This window comes from Coregonus lavaretus (genome assembly GCF_964263955.1).
Source record: "Coregonus lavaretus genome assembly, chromosome: 21".
Classification (NCBI taxonomy): domain Eukaryota; kingdom Metazoa; phylum Chordata; class Actinopteri; order Salmoniformes; family Salmonidae; genus Coregonus; species Coregonus lavaretus.
Genome location: NC_140008.1, coordinates 28,599,078 through 28,622,736, shown reverse-complemented (window position 1 = coordinate 28,622,736; position 23,659 = coordinate 28,599,078). Strand labels below are relative to the sequence as shown.

General features: G+C 43.3%; 1 protein-coding gene across 2 annotated transcripts in view; it reads left to right on the top strand.

Annotated features, from left to right (window-relative positions):
- Window positions 1–1,700: 1,700 nt before the first annotated feature.
- Window positions 1,701–23,659, top strand: part of LOC311148814 (protein furry homolog-like) — a 76,789-nt gene continuing 54,830 nt past the window's right edge. For both annotated transcript variants that reach the window (XM_084185803.1, XM_084185807.1), the window contains exons 1-2: window positions 1,701–1,840; window positions 16,921–16,994. The gene's annotated coding sequence lies outside the window, so the exon portion shown is untranslated. The remainder of the gene's footprint in view (window positions 1,841–16,920; window positions 16,995–23,659) is intronic.

Genomic DNA, 23,659 nt, shown 5'->3' with positions numbered 1-23,659 from the left:
GACCCATGGGGTGGTGCACAATTGGCCCAGGGTTGTGGGTTCGATTCCCACGGGGGGCCAGTATGGAGAAGAAAAAAAATTATGCACTCACTAACTGTACGTTGCTCTGGATAAGAGCATCTGCTAAAATGACAAAAGAAAGTCCACTTTCTACAAAAATGTCACTCCTACCACCACAGACTCATCGTAATCGGGGCAAGCCTCGGGCTCCGAGAACTTCACCACACCTGCCACCTCTGATAATTTGCCCTCATTCACTTCCATTTTGTCTCAAGACCTCGATCTGGCACACAGATCACTCTGCTTACACTTTCCACCATTCTTCTTTGACAAACCATCTCCCTTTTTTCCGCCATCTTCAACGGTTTCAAGCACACCCTCTACTTCCCTCACTCTCTTTGACCTCCGTTGCCTCTCTTTTTCTCTCCATTCCTCCTTCTTATTCCAAGTATACTTCTCCTTATGATAATATTGCACTTCTCCTAACATTCTTGCCCTCTCAAGGGACGCCATTTTTTCCCGTCAAGCCTTGTTCTATCTTGATGCATATGTTGATATCATACCTTAGCCACATGCCTAAATACTCATGCGCCCTCTGATATCCAGCTTGTACGCGTTCAAAACAACTGGGAACACGTAAATGTACGACTTCAGTGCGTTCAAGACAACTGGGAACTCGGAAAGAAAACAGGGAAACTGCTGCTGTGGACTTGTTCACACAACACCACCACCAGAGGGCGTCACGTGTACACAAGCACACCCAGTCCAAACGCAACAAGGCGTCAACGACCGACGTTCTATCCCTATCGAAATATATGAGAGGAGATGAGATTAGTTTATTGGTCACATCCACACGGTCGCAGATGTAATCGCATAGTACAGTGAAGTCCGGGGGGCGGGAGGGGACAGGGGGAGCAGCTGCCTAGTGGCTAACGCCGTGTTCACGTGCTTGTCGGAACTACAAAACTCAGACATTTCCGACTTGCTACCTGGTTGACAGCATCATGTGTCTAGGTACAACCACTTAGCAAGTAGAACATTTATGAGTTTCCTAGTTCCGACTAGCACTTGAACACCGATTTTGCGCCGAAGTTTACACTGCGGTAGCGTCAGTGTGAAAGCGCCTTACCACTCATTCTCAGGGACACCATCCAGTCAATGCAGAGAGACGTAAAATTGCCAGAGCCTGAACAAATAAAAGCATTGATACAATAGGTGTATATAGTTTGAATTAATCTTAAAATGCAAGACAAACTGCAACAACAAAAAAAGACCAATGCCCCAATCTGTCAAAGAGGACAAAAGGTGTAATTGCAGACCGCAATTCGGGGCGTTTCTTGATATCACGGATGATTTGTTTAAGTAGCAGGTTAGGATAACGAGGATAATTAACGTGGCAGGTTATGTGAATTAGTGTGGCAGGTTAGGGGAATAAAGTTAAGGTTAGGAAAATGGTTAGGCTTAGTTACAACGCTACAGTTGCCAACAACTGTTGTACCCGACGCGAAATAAACGGCCACGGATCAATGGCGAGCAACAGTGGGTGTAACTTGACCTGAAGAAACGCCGATATCAGAAAACGCCCTTAATTGCGGTCTGCAATTACACCCTTCTCAAAGAGGAGGGTAGTTGCCATTGGACAAGTTTTAGGTCTTTGAAAAAAATGAAAAGAACGTTCTAAAAAAAGAATGAAAGAAAAAGAGAGGTGGGGACACAGACAAATGTTGAAACATAATTTCTGCGAGCCCGGCGAAACTTCACTGTTGGAAAAAGCTAACCTAGTTTAGCATGCCAAAGGAGTTGGATTGCTAGCAAACCAGCTAAGCGCACTTTAAAAGAGGTAAGCTCGGCCGATATTTGAAATACTAGGTCCCACCACAGATTGATAGCTAGGCTAGGTAGTTAAAGTTAGCTTTTCTGAGTAGCTAACGTTTCGTACAAATTGATTAACGTTAGTTAACACATTGCTTCTTTAAATCGATGGCAACTAGCTACTAGTAGCTGTTAACTAACCGTTTGTCTGCCATAGGTTGCAGTAAGTTAGCTGGCTAAAGCGCCTCCACATTGCTAATTGACGTTAGCCCGGTTAACTGGCTAACTAGATAGCTATTTTTTTCTAGGTAATGTAGCTACATAGGCACAGATAGAACAATGAGGGTTAGTTATACAAATCTTTGACATAAACTTAGCTAGCCATGTTGTCAGGATTTTGGCAAGCCCCAGAAATATTCGAATGAGTATGCTACAGTTGTTAGCAAGCTAGTTATGGTGCAGGATCACATTCCATGCTAGCTAACGTTAACCAACTAGGCTAACCGTCAGCTACGATGCAATATTGAAGACGCAGCACAATGGCAATGCTAGTACAGTAGCAAACTCGCTGTTAGTTAATTATGTAGTTATAGCGAAACCCCCGATTTCTTTTGTTTTGCCTCTTTGTCCAACCGTTGATTTACGTCCTGGAAATTGTTCCTGACACAATGTATTGACACTGAAAGTTCGTGTTTTGCTTTAATTTGACTGGCAAAGATAAGTCTATGTTACTAGCTAGGATACAACTAATGATTGAGGATAATCAGCAAATATCCATATACACTTGGGTTATTATACAGTATAATCTTACATCTGACTCTCCTTTACTTTGTCATGCCAATCTACCCCAAAATTGTATGAAATGCTGGTTGTGTATGCCTAGGCCTGTAGCCCAACACCCAGGAACATAATTATCTCCCCCAAAGATTGCATTCTCTATAAATATAATTGCTGGGTGTTTGCTCACTCTACCTTGATGTCTATTCTGTAGGTGCTAGATTTAGAGTTAACCTCCAATCAGCACTGTAATAGCTAACATTCTGTGATTGCTACTGGGCACTCTATCTTCCAAGTGTGTAATTACAGCAACAGCCAAATTGCGTTTGTCCTGTTTAGCAGCTGTTTTTGTCCCCCTCATAAATGGGACCACATCCAGGCCTGCATGGGAACCAAACATCTGTGTCTGTGAAAACGGTGGCAGTGTAAACAATGCACAGTAAAGATCAGTCATAATAGGTTGGCCTGTCAGCTGCCACTGTCTTCTGGTGTGTTTGTACGGGGGAATCGTTGTGTGTTTCATGTATAACGTTCTCCTAAGAATGTTATCTGCTCTGTTGAGTGAACAGACAGACAATGGGGAGTTTGTTCTTGTTTTCTGGAGGCTAGCAGTGAAACGGGAACATAGACACACAGAGGAATCTGGTCACTTTGCAATGATCCTGGAGGTGGAGAGGGCTGAACTATTTCAGACGTGGCCTGTGGACCCCGAGGCCTTTACAATGCACTTCTCATCTGTAGAATACGGTGTCTGTGTCACTCCCACATTGGTGTTGTACATGCTCTGAATAATCAGTAACCACTTAATTCAAGGACTGGTGCTCTTTCATTGTTGAATAAACAGGCTACAGCTTACATAAAACTTATGATGATGATGCTTTCGTAAAAACGTAGAATAAAATGGGTTAGATCACTAGATTGTCATAGTCAGGACAGGAGGCTGTTAGATTTTCCTAGGATTAATGGCAGCCTGGTTTGTTGTGGTGACTTTAAAGCGAGTGTACGGTACAGTAAGGGGGCCCCCCCTGTCTGCCCCATCCCATACATGTCTCTCTCTGTGGTTGACTCATCCTCGCTCTGCAGGGATAAGCATCTGATGGCAGTACAGATGTGTGTTTGCACTGTGCACCCACACACACACACACACACACACACACACACACACACACTGGGCCTCTGTGCATAGGAACAGCGGGGAATCCCTCTAGATTGCAGAGGGGCATCTATCTGCTATTATCCGGGGCATAATTCCAGGGAGTGTGTGTTTTTTGGTTTAATCTTGTAAGACATTAATGGCATTGAGTGTAGGGATGAAAGACCAGGCTCACTAAGAACGGCCCTGCCTCTGACTAAGCACCCATGGCTCCCCCTTGCAATAAGTTAACTTTGCAGATTGTCCTCATTTTCTTTGTGCTGTTATCAAAATAGTTTCTCTCATACACCCAACATGTGACCATCATGATATGTTGAAATGTCTCAATGAGATTGTGCAGTTATTCATGGTCTGAAAACAGAAGTACTGTGTTCTCTTTTCATACCAGCAGTATGTCATGTCTGTATAATTCATTTGAATACATCTTGATTGTTACGAAGAGGATTTGCACGCACATCAGGTACATGGTATGAACAATGTTAATACCTTGGTACAATTGAGCAAGGTCTTTCAAATTTCAAGGTGGCATGATGTTTTTGAAGACAAAGAGCTGGCCTCTGGTTGAATGGTTCTCCTGTCAGGCCATGGGCTTGTCTCCTCTCAGGATGAGCCAGAGGAGGGCTATGGATCACTCTTATCACTGCAGTGTGGTGGTTAGATTTAAAAGAGCCAAATAAGAGCTGTGCAGTCAAGAGCATTTCTCTTCTTATTGAGCCCGGTGTCTCACTGTTTCTCCTGTCCTATCAGACTGACACTGTTGTCCCTCCCCTCTCTTACTGCTTTGTCCCAGTACTGACTAACTGACCTACACTTTTTGCACCTCTGCCATCTGGTAAAACAAATATATGAGGCTTCCCAGTATTTACCTACAGGGAGCTCATGGCTGCACACACATCATGCCTTGCTTCTTGACTCTCTGTAACACCTGCATCTGACTGACCTATGACCTCTCAACAGTTTACCTACTGCCTTATCAAGAGAACTTAAAGGAAACCCTGGATTTAGTTTGAACTATATCCGGCTATACTCTTACCAACTGAATTACAGCCTTCATTTGCCTGCCTGGTGATGGTGATGCTGGATTTCTTGCCAAATGATCTACTAAACCTAACTGAAAAGGTTGGAGGCATGTGTCTGTGTTTGCTTGGAGCTAAATAATTAATCTGAACTGCTGCAGTGGGTATCCACCGGCAAAAATGAAGAGCATGTTAAACTGAAAGTCATGCAAGTTACTCTGTTAAATAGCTGTTCTTCATCTGACAAGCCCCCCTCCTTTAGTCATAGTGATCCTAAAATGAGAGATCCTTTCTCTTTATATTCAAAGGCTGTGTTCTGTAATACACAGAAGTGGGGTGAGTTCAGCTAGAAATAGCCTATAATTGGACCCTGCCGAGGCAGATTATTTTTGGGTCGGGAGAACTGGTTTGGCGCAGGATAATGAATGTTTGGGACTGTGTTCACCAAAGAAACCACTCTGTCCTTGGACCAAGGAAAGCCAGCTCTGTATCTCTCTCACACCTCATACAGGCTGTTTTGGATTGGAACTTTCAGGGATGTGTACTAGGCTTCACATGATCTCTCTTTTAGAAAGCATACTGGTTGTGAGGAAGAGCTTTTAAACAGGCAAATAAGTGGTCCTGCTTGGGTGGTAGCATGAAGGCCTCTGTCAGAAGAAGCTAGGGTTGTTTCCGCTTCATAGGAAGGTAGTGATTATGCAAGGGCAAAGCCTGTCATTTAGTGCTGGTGAACCAGATGTACTTAGTTCTCCTTTGTCCCTTTTGCATTACCATTACAGAAATCGGCTTCGCTCCATGTGTAAAGCACAACACATGCCTGTGTTTGGTACCTGGATGATGGGGGGGTGGGGGGGGGGGTAGTAATAATAGTGAGACCTCGCCCAGTCATGACTGTGCATCAGTGGTGAGATTAAGATAATACAGTAAATTCCCACCTGCAGATGAGATCAGCATCTTGTATGTCTGACCTAGAAAACCCTGGAGGATTTCAGTTTCACTTAACCATTGATCAGGTTGGTGCTGCGGACTGTGTTTACCTTTTGTTGTCCATGCTTCTTACTCACACCCCACGACAATATGTCAATTTCTGTCATAACCGGTCATAGTGTGTAGGTAGGCCTAGTTCAATAAATGTCTGTGGTCATTGTCATTATTTCCTAGCTGCATAATGCACGAGTGCAACTCTGTACTTCTGCTGCTTATCATGGGTCTATATCTAGAGGGCATGGGCCCCAAAAAATAAATGAATAGCCGATAAATAAAATTGGCGCTGTTCAATTGTTCCGGGAGAAGGGGGGAAAAAAATTCTAATTGCGATATGATGCATTTTGCCTATTCATTGATTGAAATAGCCTACCAGTCGATATATCGTGAGAGCTGCTAATACAACTGTTTAATGCAGCTGGAGTGAAACGTGCTTTAATAAGTCCAATCATTGCGCAAAAAAAACAACAACAACAATGGCCACGATTTAAAAAGAGCTACTTTTATTTCTCAACTGGTAATTGAAGTTCGCTTCCTGTTCGCCATTCAAGTGCATAGGCAACTAGGCAGACTTCAGCGCGTCACACACCACTTTGCAATGAGCTGGAGGCAGTATGCATTTGAAAACATATACTTAATTGTTTGAAACTTTAACACATATTATGAGGCATGTCTTACCTTGCTTCAAAGTAGCCTAGCCAAAATCCAACCAAATGTGCAGGCAATTATTTTATAAAGACTTCCATATGCCATTGGAACCAGTAGCCTTTTTCTCTCACACTAAATTTGTTTTCAAATCAGCTTTGTTTCATTGTCTAGTAGCCAAAGGCACAATCCTAGGCATATTAGCAACCCATACTAGTTGTTGCGTATTGAAATCTCCCCTCTTTCTAAATTTCGAATGGATATATTCATCTGTCACATGAAACCGCTCACAATGGTGTTTTCCGGTAATTACATTATGGAACGAATATTCATGCATATCCTACTACGTTGTGCGTATTGCTGCACTTATAATGTGAAGAAATAGTTTATCAAAATTGTATGCTAAATGTTCTGATTTGTTGCAATAGCCTCATTGCTTTTCACTTTTTTAATTTTTATGTAGCCCAGGCCTACTGGTTGTATGAATTTGGGATTTATCGTCCCACAACTGTCCCAGAGTCTGTTTGAGAGAGTTTATTTATTTCTCGTGCAGAACGACAAGCTGACCAATGGAGTATGCAAACATTTCTACTATGGTTGATAGTAGATTGACATACAGTGCTTTCGGAAAGTATTCAGACCCCTTGACTTTGTCCACATTTTGTTACGTTACGTTACAGCCTTATTCTAAAATTGATAAAATCAGAAAATGTCTTAATCTTCACACTACCTCATAATGACAAAGCAAAAACAGGTTTTTAGGATATTTTGCAGTATTCAAAATAAAAAAACAGCAATGCCTTATTTACCTAAGTATTCAGACCCTTTGCTATGAGACTCGAAATTGAGCTCAGGTTTTCCATTGATCATCCTTGAGATGTTTCTACAACTTGATTGGAGTCCACCTGTGGTAAATTCAATTGATTGGACATTATTTGGAAAGGCACACACCTGTCTATATAAGGTCCCACAGTTGACTGCATGTCAGAGCAAAAACCAAGCCATGAGGTCGAAGGAATTGTCCGTAGAGCTCCGAGACAGGATTTGGTCGAGGCACAGATCTGGGGAAGGGTACCAAACATTTCTGCAGCATTGAAGGTCCCCAAGAACACAATGGCCTCCATCATTCTTAAATGGAAGAAGTTGGAACCACAAGACTCTCTTTCTAGAGCTGGCCAAACTGAGCAATCGTGGGAGAAGGGCCTTGGTCAGGGAGGTGACCAAGAACCCGATGGTCACGCTGACCGAGCTTCAGAGTTCCTCTGTGGCTATGGGAGAACCTTCCAGAAGGACAACCATCTCTGCAGCATTCCACCAGTCAGGCCTTTATGATAGTGGCCAGACGGAAGCCACTCCTCAGTAAAATGCACATGACAGCCCACTTCGAGTTTGCCAAAAGGCACCTAAAGGACTCTCAGACCATGAGAAACAAGATTCTCTGGTCTGATGAAATCAAGATTTAACTATTTGGCCTGAATGCCGAGCGTCACATCTGGAGGAAACCAAGCTCCGCTCATCACCTGGCCAATACCATCCCTACGGTGAAGCATGGTGGTGGCAGCAGCATGCTGTTGGGATGTTTTTCAGCGGCAGGGACTGGGAGACCAGTCAGGATCGAGGGGAAAGCTGAACGGAGCAAAGTACAGAGATCCTTGATAAAAACCTGCCCCAGAGCGCTCAGGACCTCAGACTGGGGTGAAGGTTCACCTTCCAACAGGTCAATGACCCTAAGCACACAGCCAAGACAATGCAGGAGTGGCTTTGGGACAAGTCTCTGAATGTCCTTGAGTGGCCCAGCCAGAGCCCAGACTTGAACCCGATCGAACATCTCTGGAGAGACCTGAAAATAGCTGCGTGGCGACGCTCCCCATCCAACCTGACAGAGCTTGAGAGGATCTGCAGAGAGGAATGGAAGAAACTCCCCAAATACAGGTGTGCCAAGCTTGTAGCGTCATACCCAAGAAGACTTGAGGCTGTAATCGCTGCCAAAGGTGCTTCAACAAAGTACTGAGTAAAGGGTCTGAATACTTATGTTAATGTGATATTTCAGTTGATTCTTTAAAAAAAGTAATTTGCAGAGATTTCATAACCTGTTTTTGCTTTGTCATTATGGGGTATTGTGTGTAGATTGAGGGGAAATTATAATTTTAAACCATTTTAGAACAAGGCTGTAAGGTAACAAAGTGGAAAAAGTCAAGGGGTCTGAATACTTTCCGAATGAACTGTAGGCTAGTGATTTTGCTGTTTGTTACTCATCTTGTTGTTAAGGAAAAGTAAATGCTGGCTGTTATTCTAACATAGGCGGCACGTGGGTTTCAAGTTTGGGGAAGCTAATTTTCACCAAAGCATTCCATGCATCCTCGACTTATGCAAGATAGCCTACTATTCCTTATGTGATTGGATAGTCATAATTTAGAGAATTTTCAGCAAAATCATTCGGAAGGAGATTCCTTCAAAAATATTATTTTTCACTGTTTATAAAAAAAATTACAAAATTGTTACTGTTAGAAAAAAAGACTTAAATGCAGCACTAAGTGGCTTGGAGTAGGCCTAGGCTTTGCCCACTCCCATGTAATTAGCCTAACTTTGGTATTCTAAGCAAACTCCTGACAATTTTTATTTAGTCGTTTTCAATAAAAAATTTCAGCAGCATCACGTGTCGTTATTAACATACTTGGCTGTCACAACAACACATTATTTGCATGATGCATATTCTGCCAGTATATGTTATCCGACCTGCTAACACTGACAGTAAAGCTAGTAAAGCTGTCGCGTTATACGTGCTTCACTGTTTGTTTACCCATAGCTTTTTCGCAGGTTAACTGACGTTAGCTGGCTGGCTAGCGAGATAAGTTAATCTCGATCTAAATCGCTAGTCTTAGATATGCCACGTTACTACTTCCAGTCTTTGCCTGCCCTTGAACGGTCTAGGTATTTATAAAGTTGATTCTTGTTGGCTTGCCTATATGTCCTTTCAACTTGGCAAAGACCAGCTGTGCAGACAACCCTACCAAATGTCCCAAAGTAGCCTATGGCAATATCTACACCTACTTGGTGGAATCTCCAGGTTTACACAGGCAATACACATAGCTAGTTAGTTAGAAAACAAGTGTTAGCTAGCGACATACTGTGAATGAAGTGCTTCACACACACAAATGTATAGAGTAACTGGAGCCCACAGATTTCCATCATCATCGCGGCGTATAGCCTGAAACCATGACGTTCGTCCAACCTGGTCCTTGGGCAGTTGATGAAACTTGATTTGGTGGTCTTTTCTCCTATTGTTCAAACAAACGGTACGCAACAACTTTTCTGCATCTTAGCTATAAAAGCAGGGTTAGATAGCGAACGTTAGCTAGCTGAAGAAAGTCCATTGGAATCGGCTCTTTGGTTGATAATGCTGAAACGTCGCATCTGTTCCTGCTAACTTTTTTATGTTTAGAATCAATGTTTTTAGATATGATATCGTTTGTTGATTTAAGATGACATGCAAGTATGTTAAAAAGGACCAACCAAGCATATCCAAAATGTTTATAGGATAATAAAAAAAATACAGCCATTGTCGGGTTATGAGTAAAGTAGGCAATTTAACATAGGAGTAAAGGGAGTACCCCACGCCTGTACCCTACTCAGGGGCGTGGTCATGTTAAGCCACGCCTTGCCATGTGTATCTATAAGAAATGTAAGATGTTAAAGAAATATCCAGCTCAGGGCTCCAGCTATGCATTTGGTTTGCTAACTTGCTATCTAAGTGGCCGAACAGCCTCACACAAGCCTAAGATCACCATTAGCACAATGCCAAGCGTCGGTTGGAGTGGTGTAAAGCTTGCCGCCATTGGAATCTGGAGCACTAATTCTGATTGGCTGGGCCTGGCTCCGTAGTGAGTGGCCCTGGCTGCCAAGTGGGTGGGACTATGCCCTCCAAGACCCACCCTGGCTGTACTCCTGCCCAGTCATGTGAAATCCATAGACTAGGGCTGTCCCCGACAAAACAACATTTTGGTCGACCAAGAGTCGTCAGTTCTTTCGACCAATCGATTGGTCGAAATGTTTTAAAGTTGTATTTTTCCATATATTGACACATTCTCTGTTGTAATCAAATCAACAATATTCACTGAGCTTGTCTGATGCATTAAGCACACGGTTTGATTAAAATAATTAAGACACACAAATGACTAGAGGGAGTCCGACCAGCAATTGATTGTGCCGAGCTGGGCTCAGACTTGCTGCAGGTGACTAAGACTAGAACCCGTTGTGTGTCTCCTCCCTGCTGCAGCGACCACCACAGAACATCAGTGTTTATTGCGCTGTCCGTGTTGCTGAAGCTGCAACATAATTACAGCCATTTCTGACTGTTAACGAAATGCCTTGTTTGTTTAGGAAAAACATTCCCTATTCCCTCAACCCTTGCTCTCTTTACGTGACCCATGCACGTGACCAAAGACCTATTCGCACGGGACTAGTATTACTAGAGAACGTTGGGTATGTAATTATTACTCCATAATGTCTGTTATTCCAGAGGATGATCCCCCTGTAATTATTTCTTCCCCCCAATAAATTGACAGTTATGACAGAAGCCTGGAGGTTTTTATTCTAGGCATGAAGTTGCCAGGTGATAGTGCCACACTGATAACTTGAGCTTGGTTCCCAAGTTTCTAAACCATACCAAACCATCTTTCGTATAGTGTCGCCATAATAGTTTAATTGAGGAAGTGTGATCATAATCATTTAGGATATTTTTGCAATCCGCAGTACATCCTAAATGCCCCCCCAGCCTTCAGCTAAACAGTGCAATTGCACTTGAGATGCATTTTAAGGCAATTGATGAGAAGGTTAACTTATAATGTCCAAACGTTTAGGTCAGTTGTATGTTGCTGCTTTGCGATCCATTAACCGCAGGGGTTGCATTAAATAGACTCTACTTTTTACTGATGCATTTGGAAAAATTCTATGCATACGCGCAAAAAGTTGATGGGCTACATGTAGGCCATACATATACAAAAAAGTATTTGATCCCCCTGCTGATTTTGTACGTTTTCCCACTGACAAAGAAATGATCAGTCTATAATTTTTAATGGTAGAATAACAACAACAAAATCCAGAAAAACGCATTACAAAAATGTTATAAATTGATTTGCATTTTAATGAGGGAAATAAGTATTTGACCCCCTCTCAATCAGAAAGATTTCTGGCTTCCAGGTGTCTTTTTATACAGGTAACAAGCTGAGATTAGGAGCACACTCTTAAAGGGAGTGCTCCTAATCTCAGCTTGTTACCTGTATAAAAGACACCTGTCCACAGAAGCAATCAATCAATCAGATTCCAAACTCTCCACCATAATAATAATATGCCATTTAGCAGACGCTTTTATCTTTTGGGTACTACATGATTCCATGTGTTATTTCATAGTTTTGATGTCTTCACTATTATTCTACAATGTAGAAAATAGTAAAAAAGAAAAACCCTTGAATGAGTAGCTGTGTCCAAACTTTTGTGTGTGTTATATATATATATATATATATATATATATATATATATATATATATATATATATATATATATATATATATATATATATATATATATATATATATATATATATATATATACTACCGTTCAAAAGTTTGGGGTCACTTAGAAATGTCAATCTATTCTTGTTCTGAGAAATGAAGGCTATTCCATGCGAGAAATTGCCAAGAAACTGAAGATCTCGTAACAAGAATAGACTGACGAGTTTCAGAAGAAAGTTATTTGTTTCTGGCCATTTTGAGCCTGTAATCGAACCCACAATTGCTGATGCTCCAGATACTGAACTAGTCTCAAGAAGGCCAGTTTTATTGCTTCTTTAATCAGCACAACCGTTTTCAAAAACCAGGACATTTCTAAGTGACCCTAAACTTTTGAACGGGTGTGTGTACACACACTGTGTGTGTGTGTGTACAGTTGAAGTCGGAAGGTTAGACACTTAGTTTGGAGTCATTAAAACTAGTTTTTCAACCACTCCACACGTTTCTTTACGAGTTCTGTCTCCTAGAGATGAACGTGCTTTGGTGCGAAAAGTGCAAATCAATTCCAGAACAACAGCAAAAGGACCTTGTGAAGATGCTGGAGGAAACAGGTACAAAAGTATCTATATCCACAGTAAAACAAGTCCTATATCGACATAACCTGAAAGGCCGCTCAGCAAGGAAGAAGCCACTGCTCCAAAGCCACCATTAAAAAAAGCCAGACTACGGTTTGCAACTGCACATGGGGACAAAGATCATACTTTTTGGAGAAATGTCCTCTGGTCTGATGAAACAAAAATGGAACTGTTTGGCCTTAATGACCATCGTTATGTTTGGAGGAAAAAGGGGATCACTTGCAAGCCGAAGAACACCATCCCAAACGTGAAGCACGGGGGTGGCAGCAGCATGCTGTGGGGGGTGCTTTGCTGCAGGAGGGACTTGTGCACTTCACAAAATAGATGGCATCACGAGGAAGGAAAATGTATGTGGATATATTGAAGCAACATCTCAAGACATCAGTCAGGAAGTTAAAGCTTGGTCGCAAATGGGTCTTCCAAATGGACAATGACCCAAAGCATACTTCCAAAGTTGTGGCAAAATGGCTTAAGAACAACAAAGTCAAGGTATTGGAGTGGCCAACACAAAGCCCTGACCTCAATCCTATAGACAATTTGTGGGCAGACCTGGAAAAAGCGTGTGCGAGCAAGGAGGCCTACAAACCTGACTCAGTTACACCAGCTCTGTCAGGAGGAATGGGCCAAAATTTACCTAACTTATTGTGGGAGGCTTGTGGAAGGCTACCTGACACGTTTGACCCAAGTTAAACAATTTAAAAGCAATGCTACCAAATATTAATTGAGTGTATGTAAACTTCTGACCCACTGGGAATGTGATGAAAGAAAGAACCTGAAATAAATCATTCTCTACTATTATTTCACATTTCTTAAAACGACATGGTTCCAGTAATGTCTGGCGAAAACCAAACTCTGCATTCCACAGTAAGAACATCATACCAAAGGTCAAGCATGGTGATGGTTTGGGGATGCTTTGCTGCCTCAGGACCTGGATGACTTGCCTTAATAGAAGGAACCATGAATTCTGCTCTGTATCAGAGAATTCTACAGGAGAATGTCAGGCCATCCGTCTGTGAGCTGAAGCTGAAGCACAGCTAGGTCATGCAGCAAGACAATGATCCAAAACACACAATCAAGTCTACATGAAAATAGCTAAAAAGCAACAAATTGTAAGTTTTGGAATGGCCTAGTCAAAGTCCAGACCTAATCCCAATTGAGATGTTGTGGCAGGACTTGAAACGAGCAGTTCATGCTTGAAAACCCACACGTCACTGAGTTAATGCAGTTCTGCATGGAAGAGTGGGCCAAAATTCCTCCACAGCGACGTGAGAGACTGATCAACAACTACAGGAAGCATTTGGTTGGAGTCATTGCAGCTGGTGGCACAACCAGTTATTGAGTGTAAGGGGGCAATTACTTTTTCACACGGGAATTGGGTGTTGCATAACTTTGTTTATGAAATAAATGTGTAATTGTTGTGTTATTTGTTCACTTATGTTCCCTTTATCTAATATTAGGTTTGGTTGAAGATCTGATAACATTCAGTATCACAAATATGCAAAAGTAGAGAAAATTAGGAAGGGGGCAAATACTTTTTCACAGCACTGTGTATATGTATGTATGTATGTATGTATGTATGTATGTATGTATGTATGTATGTATGTATGTATGTATATATATGTGTGTGTGTGTGTATACAGTCGTGGTCCAAACGTTTTTTGAGAATTACACAAATACTAATTTTCACAGTCTGCTGCCTCAGTTTTGATGATGGCAATTTGCATGTACTCCAGAATGTCATGAGTGATCAGATGAATTGCAATTAATTGCAAAGTCTCTCTTTGCCATGAAAATTAACTTCCACTGCATTTCAGCCCTACCACAAAAGGACCAGCTGCCATCATGTCAGTGATTCTCTCGTTAACACAGGTGAGAGTGTTGACGAGGACAAGGCTGGAGATCACTGTCATGCTGATTGAGTTAGAATAACAGACTGGAAGCTTTAAAAGGAGGGTGGTGCTTGAAATCATTGTTCTTCCTCTGTTAACCATGGTTACCTGCAAGGAAACATGTGCCGTCATCATTGCTTTGCACAAAAAGGGCTTCACAGGCAAGAACTTCAAGGAGAGAGGTCCCTTTGTTGTGAAGAAGGCATCAGGGCACCCAAGAAAGTCCAGCAAGCGCCAGGACCGTCTCCTAAAGTTGATTCAGCTGCGGGATCGGGGCACCACCAGTGCAGAGCTTGCTCAGGAATGGCAGCAGGCAGATGTGAGTGCATCTGCATGCACAGTGAGGCAAATACTTTTGGATGATGGCCTGGTGTCAAGAAGGGCAGCAAAGAAGCCACTTCTCTCCAGGAAAAACATCAGGGACAAACTGATATTCTGCAAAAGGTACAGGGATTGGACTGCTGAGGACTGGGGTAAAGTCATTTTCTCTGATGAATCCCCTTTCTGATTGTTTGGGGCATCTGGAAAACACCTTGTCCAGAGAAGACAAGGTGAGTGCAACCATCAGTCCTGTGTCATGCCAACAGTAAAGCATCCTGAGACCATTAATGTGTGGGGTTGCTTCTCAGCCAAGGGAGTGGGCTCACTCACAATTTTGCCTAAGAACACAGCCATGAATAAAGAATGGTACCAACACATCCTCCGAGAGCAACTTATCCCAACCATCCATGAACAGTTTGGTGACGACCAATGCCTTTTCCAGCATGATGGAGCACCTTGCCATAAGGCAAAAGTGATAACTAAGTGGCTCGAGGAACAAAACATTGACATTTTGGGTCCATGGCCAGGAAACTCCCCAGACCTTAATCCCATTGAGAACTTCTGGTCAATCCTCAAGAGACGGGTGGACAAACAAAAACCCACAAATTCTGACAAACTCCAAGCATTGATTATGCAAGAATGGGCTGCCATCAGTCAGGATGTGGCCCAGAAGTTAATTGACAGCAGGCCAGGGCGGATTGCAGAGGTCTTTGAAAAAGAAGGGTCAACACTGCAAATATTGACTCTTTGCATAAACTTAATGTAATTGTCAATAAAAGTATTCGACACCTATGGAATGCTTGTAATTATACTTCAGTATACCATAGTAATACCATAGTAACATCTGACAAAAATATCTCAACACTGAAGCAGCCAACTTAGTGAAGACCAATACTTGTGTCATTCTCAACTTTTGCCCACGACTGTATATACCGGTACGTGTGTGTGTGTATATGTATGTCAACCTCACATGAGAGATTAATCTTTAATTTTATCTCCACTTTTCTTACAAAAAGTAGGGCAGTTAAATGACTGATCTTAGATTTTGGGGGGCTTAATAGGTACACTTACCCTAATCCGTTACTCCCCAACCCTGTCTAGGAGGTAAAGAGGGCCTCATGGTCTTGTTCTCTGTCTGTGGTCTGGTAACACACCTTTCCGGTGTTGCGGTCTGAGCTGTAACAGGAAGTTAGATCTATTATTCACAGGTCTGTCACTGTGTGAAGCAATTTGTTTGTGCGTGTTGGAGAAAGATGCCTCATTCCACCGTGAGTGTGTGTGAATAGGAGTGTTTGTATTGCTGCCTTGTTAAATACTGATGTGCTGTGGAGTTAGAACACCCCTGGCTGTTTCCATTGAACGTCTGTGCTGACCTGTTCTCGCACTCTGTCCTCTGAGTGCTGCCCAGAGGAGAGCTTGTTTCTCACTCTTTCTGTGTGACTGGCTGGTCTATGTTTTGGTCTGTGACTTATTCGCCTGTTCTTCCCCTCTTTGTTAGATCATGATGTATCTTACACTGGGCAGGCTACTGTGGCTAGCCCCTTAGCCTTTTCTGCTATCCTCCCTATCTATTGATTAGTGATCCATCTTTGTCACTTTTACCTGCTCTTATTTCAGCTCCTTTTGCGTTCGTGAAACAGGTTGTGTGATGGCCTTGTGATTTATGGTATTTGTACTTTTCACTTTGCACAGTGTAACTTACTTTGTGCCCTGAGGTGCACAGATGGCAACGTGACTACAGTAGCAATACCCTATATGACGTGGGGTAGTTATTTTAATGTAGGCTCACTCACTCCAGCATTTATGGCTGCTGGATGGAAACTGTGTTAGTACTGTGTTGTAGTGGCTCTGATCACTTTAATGTAACTGCCTCTTGGATGGAGTGGGTACTGGATAATCTTCAGATTGCTGCTCTGCTCAATACTCATGAGGTGGTTCTAATCCTGGCTCCGACATTGACTTACCCAGCATAGCGTAGTGCGGACTGACACTGGCAGTGTCCTGACCTGTGGCGCTGGACTGTTACTGGGAGCCTCAATGCCCTACTGTCCCAGAAAGGTTACCCCAAACCCACAGTGGAATGGGGACTATGGTAGGGACTAGGGTGTTATAGGAGGTTGTTACAGGATGCATCTCTGTGATTGACTGGTGTGGTAACTAATGGAATTATTTGTGTTTCAGATTCTTGTGCACTGACATCGTGGGACCTCTCCTTCCTGACTGCCCCAAGACAGCCACTGCTCTATGGCCTTAAGGTACGGAACGTCACACAGGATTAACAGGAGCTGTTTGCACTGTGATTTTCGTACATGGGTGTTACAGGAGCTCAGAGCTAAGCAGTGTGGGAATTGGGAAATAATATTATGGCTGAAATATTAGATCATTTTTTAATTCTCTGGGCTCTTAACACTGTATATTGGGTAGTGGCAAAAAGGTTTTAGGCTCTTTGTTTGACAGCCAGGCACTTGTCAACCTCACTGGCGGGGGTTTTGACTCCAGACTGTGAACTAGGTGTTGTGTGAAATGAGAATTGTCACCTCACTTGGACACTGATACTCTACCACATTAGACAGAACACACAAAGAAAGGAAGAGTTCTGTTCTTTGTTTGTGTATCATCTTCCTTTGTGTCATATGTGTCTCCTGCTTGATAGATCAGTGAAACTTGTTGAAAGGGTCCTTTCGGGCTGCACTGCCGGACCTGTCTGATAGCATGGAAACACGGCAAGGTATGCAAGGGCATGTCTCTGCAGGACAGAGAGGAACCCGTTGGTTCCTGCAACATATCAATAGAATAAGTTTGACCTTTAGATTGCTCTCTTTTATTGGTTCTTGAGCAAGCAGCAATGTAATGTAATGTAGCAGCGCTGGAATGGAGGTGTTTGGTTCTGTTCAAGTTAATCTACAAGTTTTATAGGGCTGTGCAACAATCAGGCCTCTAGCTGGTAATTGAAGCCCTCTTGTTAGTTCTGAGTGGTGATTGGCCAAGACCGAACCGTGTGTGATTGTGACCCGGGGGCTGGTTAAGTGACATTCTCACGTTCCCCAGCAATGATTACTATGTTGCCTGTGGGCGGACCTTACAACTTTATCTCGGGAGAGGCAGAGTTGTGCGTCAATAAGGCGACTGCTTGGGTTCAATGACCCGTTCTGTGTTCAGATGTATGAAAGATCTGGATATTTGGAGGCAATGATGGATGAAATGAAGCTCCATAGTCCTTTTCAGACCTGTGAAAAACTGAAGGGGGTATGTGTTAGCCAGGTAAAGGGGCAAGGCCAGAGGCTTTGGAGAAATGTTGCAGTAGCGGGAGGTGATTCACTGCTGAGACAGGCATAGAAGGTGTGTCATGTCAGACGATGTTTGCTGACTGTGCAAAGCTCCTTTTATATACTCCTGTAGTGTTTGTCCAGACCACGGGAGGGCGTACAGCCACTGTCCTTACCCAACCTACTCCAGCTGTTGTTTGGGATCAGGTCAGGTGGACTAGCTGGCTGGGTTTCTATCACGTGGAGGGAGCACAGCTCCACTCTCACATAACAGGAGGGTCATCATCAGGACTCCACTTAGTGAATGACCTTGTGTCCATCTGCGAATGTAGCCAAGTGTTTGGGCACTGTACGATCTGAGCGGGCCCGGCCCCGGCAGTTTTCCTGTTTTCTCAGGCGTGAGAGCAGAACAAGGCCTGAGCAACTTCGGGGCGGTATCCAGAGCGGCGTAGGAACCGCTGCACATTGTTCCCTGAGCTTCCTCTCTCACATTCCTGGGCTGATTGGGATCTGGGCCTCCTGCGCTGGGCTATTGTACTTACCCGGCAGCACCACTGACCTGGCCCCTCCACACCGAAGACACCTCCACTGGCCATTGTACTGCCCTGGTCCAGTGATGACTATCTCACTGATCACTCGGCTTTCTCACGCTCTCTGGGCCTACCTGGCTGTTTCAGTGGCCTCTGCTTCTTTCTCTCTCTCCTCCAGTCCTCTACTCAGCTCAGTCGGTCTCTCTTTCTCTCAATCTTTCATCCACTATTCATCTCTTTTAAAAAAAAATCTATTTTCTGTCAGATTAATTTAGTTTTACGTACACTGTGGATACAAAATTAGGAACACTGCTCTTTCTAGGACACAGACTGACTAGGTGAAAGCTATCATCCCTTATCGATGTCACTTGTTAAATCCACTTCAATCTGTCTACATTTACATTTTACATTTTAGTCATTTAGCAGACGCTCTTATCCAGAGCGACTTACAGTTAGTGAGTGCATACATTTTCATACTGGCCCCCCGTGGGAAACGAACCCACAACCCTGGCGTTGCAAGCGCCATGCTCTACCAACTGAGCTACACGGGGCTTTGTGTAGATAGTTTTTTAGTCTTGAGGCAATTGAGACATGGATTGTGTGTGTCCATTGAGGGTGAATGGGCATGACAAAAGATTTGTGCCTTTGAATGGGGTATGTTAGTAGGTACCAGGCGCACCGGTTTGAGTGTGTCAAGAACTGCAACGCTGCTGGATTTTTCACGCTCAACATTTTCACTTGTGTATCAAGAATGGTTCACCACCCAAAGGACATCCAGCCAACTTGACACAACTGTGAGAAGCATTGTAGTCAGGGGCCAGCATCCCTGTGAAATGCCCCGATGAATTTAGGCTGTTTTGAGGGCAAAAGGGGTGCAACTCAATATTAGGAAGTTGTTCCTAATGTTTTGTACATTCGGTGTATATCTGCCTTAGAGACATATTTACATTTTACTCATTTAGCAGACGCTCTTATCCAGAGCGACTTACAGTTAGTGAGTGCATACATTATTTTTTATTTTTTTCATACTGGCCCCCCATGGGAATCGAACCCACAACCCTGGCGTTGCAAACACCATGCTCTACCAACTGAGCTACATCCCTGCCAGCCATTCCCTCCCCTACCCTGAGCCAATTGTGCGCCGCCCCATGCATATCATCTAGATTAGAACAATTATGTACTAAAACAATATTATCCCAATAATTAATGTCTCCCCAAGTCTCTGGCGGGGCCTCAGATGTAGGTTAAATCTGTGAATGTTTTTGGTGAGGATTGGGAGTTAAATTATTCTGAACTAATCACTTGGTTAGACTTAAATCAGTACTACTGTACATAACCCCTAGTCATACCAATGCAACATAGATATTGTGAGTCCAGGTCTGAAGAACTTGCAGCATCATCTTTGTGATTTCATAATGTTTCTACTCCCTGAGCAGGGCCTCCTCTTCTTAAAGGGAATAGACCGAGCTTTGAGAGTGAGCTCAGCACAAAGGCTCCTTCATCAGCTCGTCTGCTCAAAGCTCTGTTTGTGCTGGCAGTGCAGTCTGCTGACTGGCCTCTAGAGGGCAGGGCTGCTGCAATGCTAGCTGCCTTAGACATCACAGCACACACAGTACACACCACTCCTGTCCTTTATTTGGCTTGGATCCATGCCACACTGCAACTTTATTCTTACACAGCAGAAACAGTTATGTGGTAAGTACTGAATGTAACTGAAAAGTAAAATGTGAAGAATAAGATGGATGGTACAAAGTGTTTTGGCTGGCTGAAGTTTCTGAATCTTTTTTAAACTTTCTGTTGTTGGTGTTGGGTGTGTGATTTGACAGAAAGCAGTTTTAGCACTCACACTGGGGGGAGTACCCTGGGGTGGTACTAAAACGTTACACAACCTCACCAACTTGTTCACACGCTGCACCAAAGGAAGTGAGCACTTCCTCTTTACTTTCTACTGTGCCAGAACTCTAACCCAAGGCTCTGTCCTCCCAGAGCCTACTGCACACTAATACAGCTGGCCTTAGTAAACTTGCATCAGTAGGCCCTGTACCTGTCTATTGCGCAGCTCTCAAAACAGAATTCAGATTATATGCTACAAAGAGCAATCTTTGTTCTATTTAGGTTGTTTTACACAAGATCGGATGAGCTTCATCCATCACTGCTGTTCTCAGATCAGTTTGGTAGAGGGCGCTTAGAGGGAGGGGTTAATTTCCGTAATTGCGGTTTGTACTGTTGGCTAAACTGAAGCACTCACAATATGGATGGTGATGACAAGTCAGCAGGAAATTGGCTTTCTTTATAATGGCTCTCTAAATGGGCTACATAATCTTTGTGGCAATTCATATTGAGTGCAAATGTTTTAGGTTTGGATATGCATGCGATGCATGTATATTTAGTAGCCTATAGAGCAGGGGTACTCAAGTACTATTTGAGAAGGTCCAGTCACACACATTTCCTAGGTGAAGGTACGAATGGATATTTTCTAGGGCTGGGAATTGCCAGGGACTTCACGATACTTAGGTGCCGATACGATATGTATTGCGATTCTCACGATTCTATATGTATTGTGATTCGATATTGCGATTTGCTCACTACTGTATGTCTGCTACAGTGAGACAAGAAAGAGCATGAGAAAATGGGTTTTGATCAGTCATGGAAAGAAGTGCTGAACATGTTGACTCACTATTTAAAAAGATGGAGAACAAGCTGTAGGAGGTCAAATACTGGAGTTTTGTCGCAGGTACAGCCGACAAGTGCTAGCTAACGCTACCTAGCTAAAACAAAGTTGGATTAAGTATCGATATAATATTGTCCAAAATAATATTGTGATATGTAACTGTATCGATTCCCCCCCATCACTAATAGTAATTTATTGGTGTAGTAACAAACACCCACCTCGCAACCCATGTGACCCCAAACTGGACACACCCCTCTTTTTGGTGGAGAGAAAATGTTCCAGCTTTAATGGTAATTTCCTGCAATTCTGCACATTTTGCCGTGTCTTATGTGTGCTCATATGATACCAGGGGTCGAACGGAGTTCTCTAAATGTTTTATTTATTATTCTTTATTTTTTGGTTGGGACCCGCCTTCCATATTGACCCCGTTCTGGGTCCGGATCCGGCTCGCGGTCTGCCTGTTGATTATGGGGGCTATCAAGCATATTGATTGTTTCCTTTGGCTGTGTGTGTGTTCTCAGCTTGAGAGTGGAGGTTCTGTTTTTAGAGGAGCAGAGGAGTTTGTTCATGCAGGTATGCGCTGAGTGGCCAAGCAAGTGATATCACCCTGTCACAAACCACATCCCTTCATTCACTCTAGAGCTCTCTCGTGTTCTCTCTCTCTCGTGTTCTCTCTCTCTCGTGTTCTCTCTCTCTCGTGTGTTCTCTCTCTCAATATTAACATAAAATAATCATCATCAATATTGTCAACGGGATAACAGTAACAACAATAACCAAGGGTCAAAATAACCATTGAACAATAACAATATAGAGGACGTGCAGGTTGGTTGGTCTGTCAGACACTGTCCCTCATCTTATGGCAGGCAGCAATGTAGTGCGCTGCCAACCCACAGCTCTCTGCGTCCTCCCCCAACAGGACGGGTAGCCTATTGTCATCAGAGAGGTCTTTTAAAACCTTAAACTGTTTCAAATTTGGGGAAATTACTCTAATTGTTTTATATTTTTGACATTTGTCAGGAAATGCAGCTCTGTCTCAGGTTCTGCTGTGGTGCAGTGGTTGCACAGCCTTTCCTCTACAGGGAGCCAGGTTTTTCTGTGTCTACCCTTCTCAATGGCAAGGCTGTGCTCACTGAGACAGTACTTTGTCAAGGTTTTTCGACGGTTTTGATCATTGACCATGGTCAAATAGTTTGTCACGGTGTACTGTCGATTTAGGGCCAGAGAGCACTGCATTTTACTTCGTGTTTGTGCTTGTGTTTCCCAATAAGCAATGTCGTTTTGTTTTGACTGTGTTGTAATTTGGTTTATTCTGATTGATTGGATGTTCTGGTCCTGAGGCTTCAGTGTGTTAGTAGAACAGGTTTGTGAACTGCTTTCTCAGTTCATTCACTGCATCATTAAGGTGTCCCGTTGAGCTTATTTTTAATCTCTCTCTCTCTCTCTCTCTCTCGTGTTCTCTCTCTCTCTCGTGTTCTCTCTCTCTCGTGTTCTCTCTCTCTCTCTCTCTCGTTCTCTCTCTCTCGTGTTCTCTCTCTCTCTCTCTCGTTCTCTCTCTCTCGTGTTCTCTCTCTCTCGTTCTCTCTCTCTCTCTCTCTCTCGTTCTCTCTCTCTCGTTCTCTCTCTCTCTCTCGTGTTCTCTCTCTCTCTCGTTCTCTCTCTCTCGTGTTCTCTCTCTCTCTCGTGTTCTCTCTCTCTCTCTCTCTCTCTCTCTCTCGTGTTCTCTCTCTCTCGTGTTCTCTCTCTCTCTCTCGTGTTCTCTCTCTCTCTCTCTCTCTCTCTCTCGTGCTCTCTCGCTCGCTCTCTCGTGCTCTCGCACTCTCTCTCGTTCTCTCGTGTTCTCTCTCGTGTTCTCAATTCAATTTAAGGGCTTTATTGGCATGGGAAACGTGTGTTAACATTGCCTAAGCAAGTGAAGTAGATAGTAAACAAAAGTGAAATAAACAATAAATATTAACAGTAAACATTACACTCAGAAGTTTCAAAAGAATAAAGAATAAAGAATAATCTCTCTCTCGTGTTCTCTCTCTCTCTCGTGTTCTCTCTCGTGTTCTCTCTCTCTCTCTCGTGTTCTCTCTCTCTCTCTCGTGTTCTCTCTCTCTCTCGTGTTCTCTCTCTCTCTCGTGTTCTCTCTCTCTCTCTCTCTCGTGTTCTCTCTCTCCTCTCGTGTTCTCTCTCTCTCTCTCTCTCTCTCTCGTGTTCTCTCTCTCTCTCGTGTTCTCTCTCTCTCTCTCGTGTTTCTCTCTCTCTCTCGTGTTCTCTCTCTCTCTCGTGTTCTCTCTCTCTCTCTCGTGTTCTCTCTCTCTCTCTCTTCTCTCGTGTTCTCTCTCTCTCTCTCTCGTGTTCTCTCTCTCTCTCTCTCGTGTTCTCTCTCTCTCTCTCGTGTTCTCTCTCTCTCTCTCTCTCTCGTGTTCTCTCTCTCTCTCGTGTTCTCCTCTCGTGTTCTCTCTCTCTCT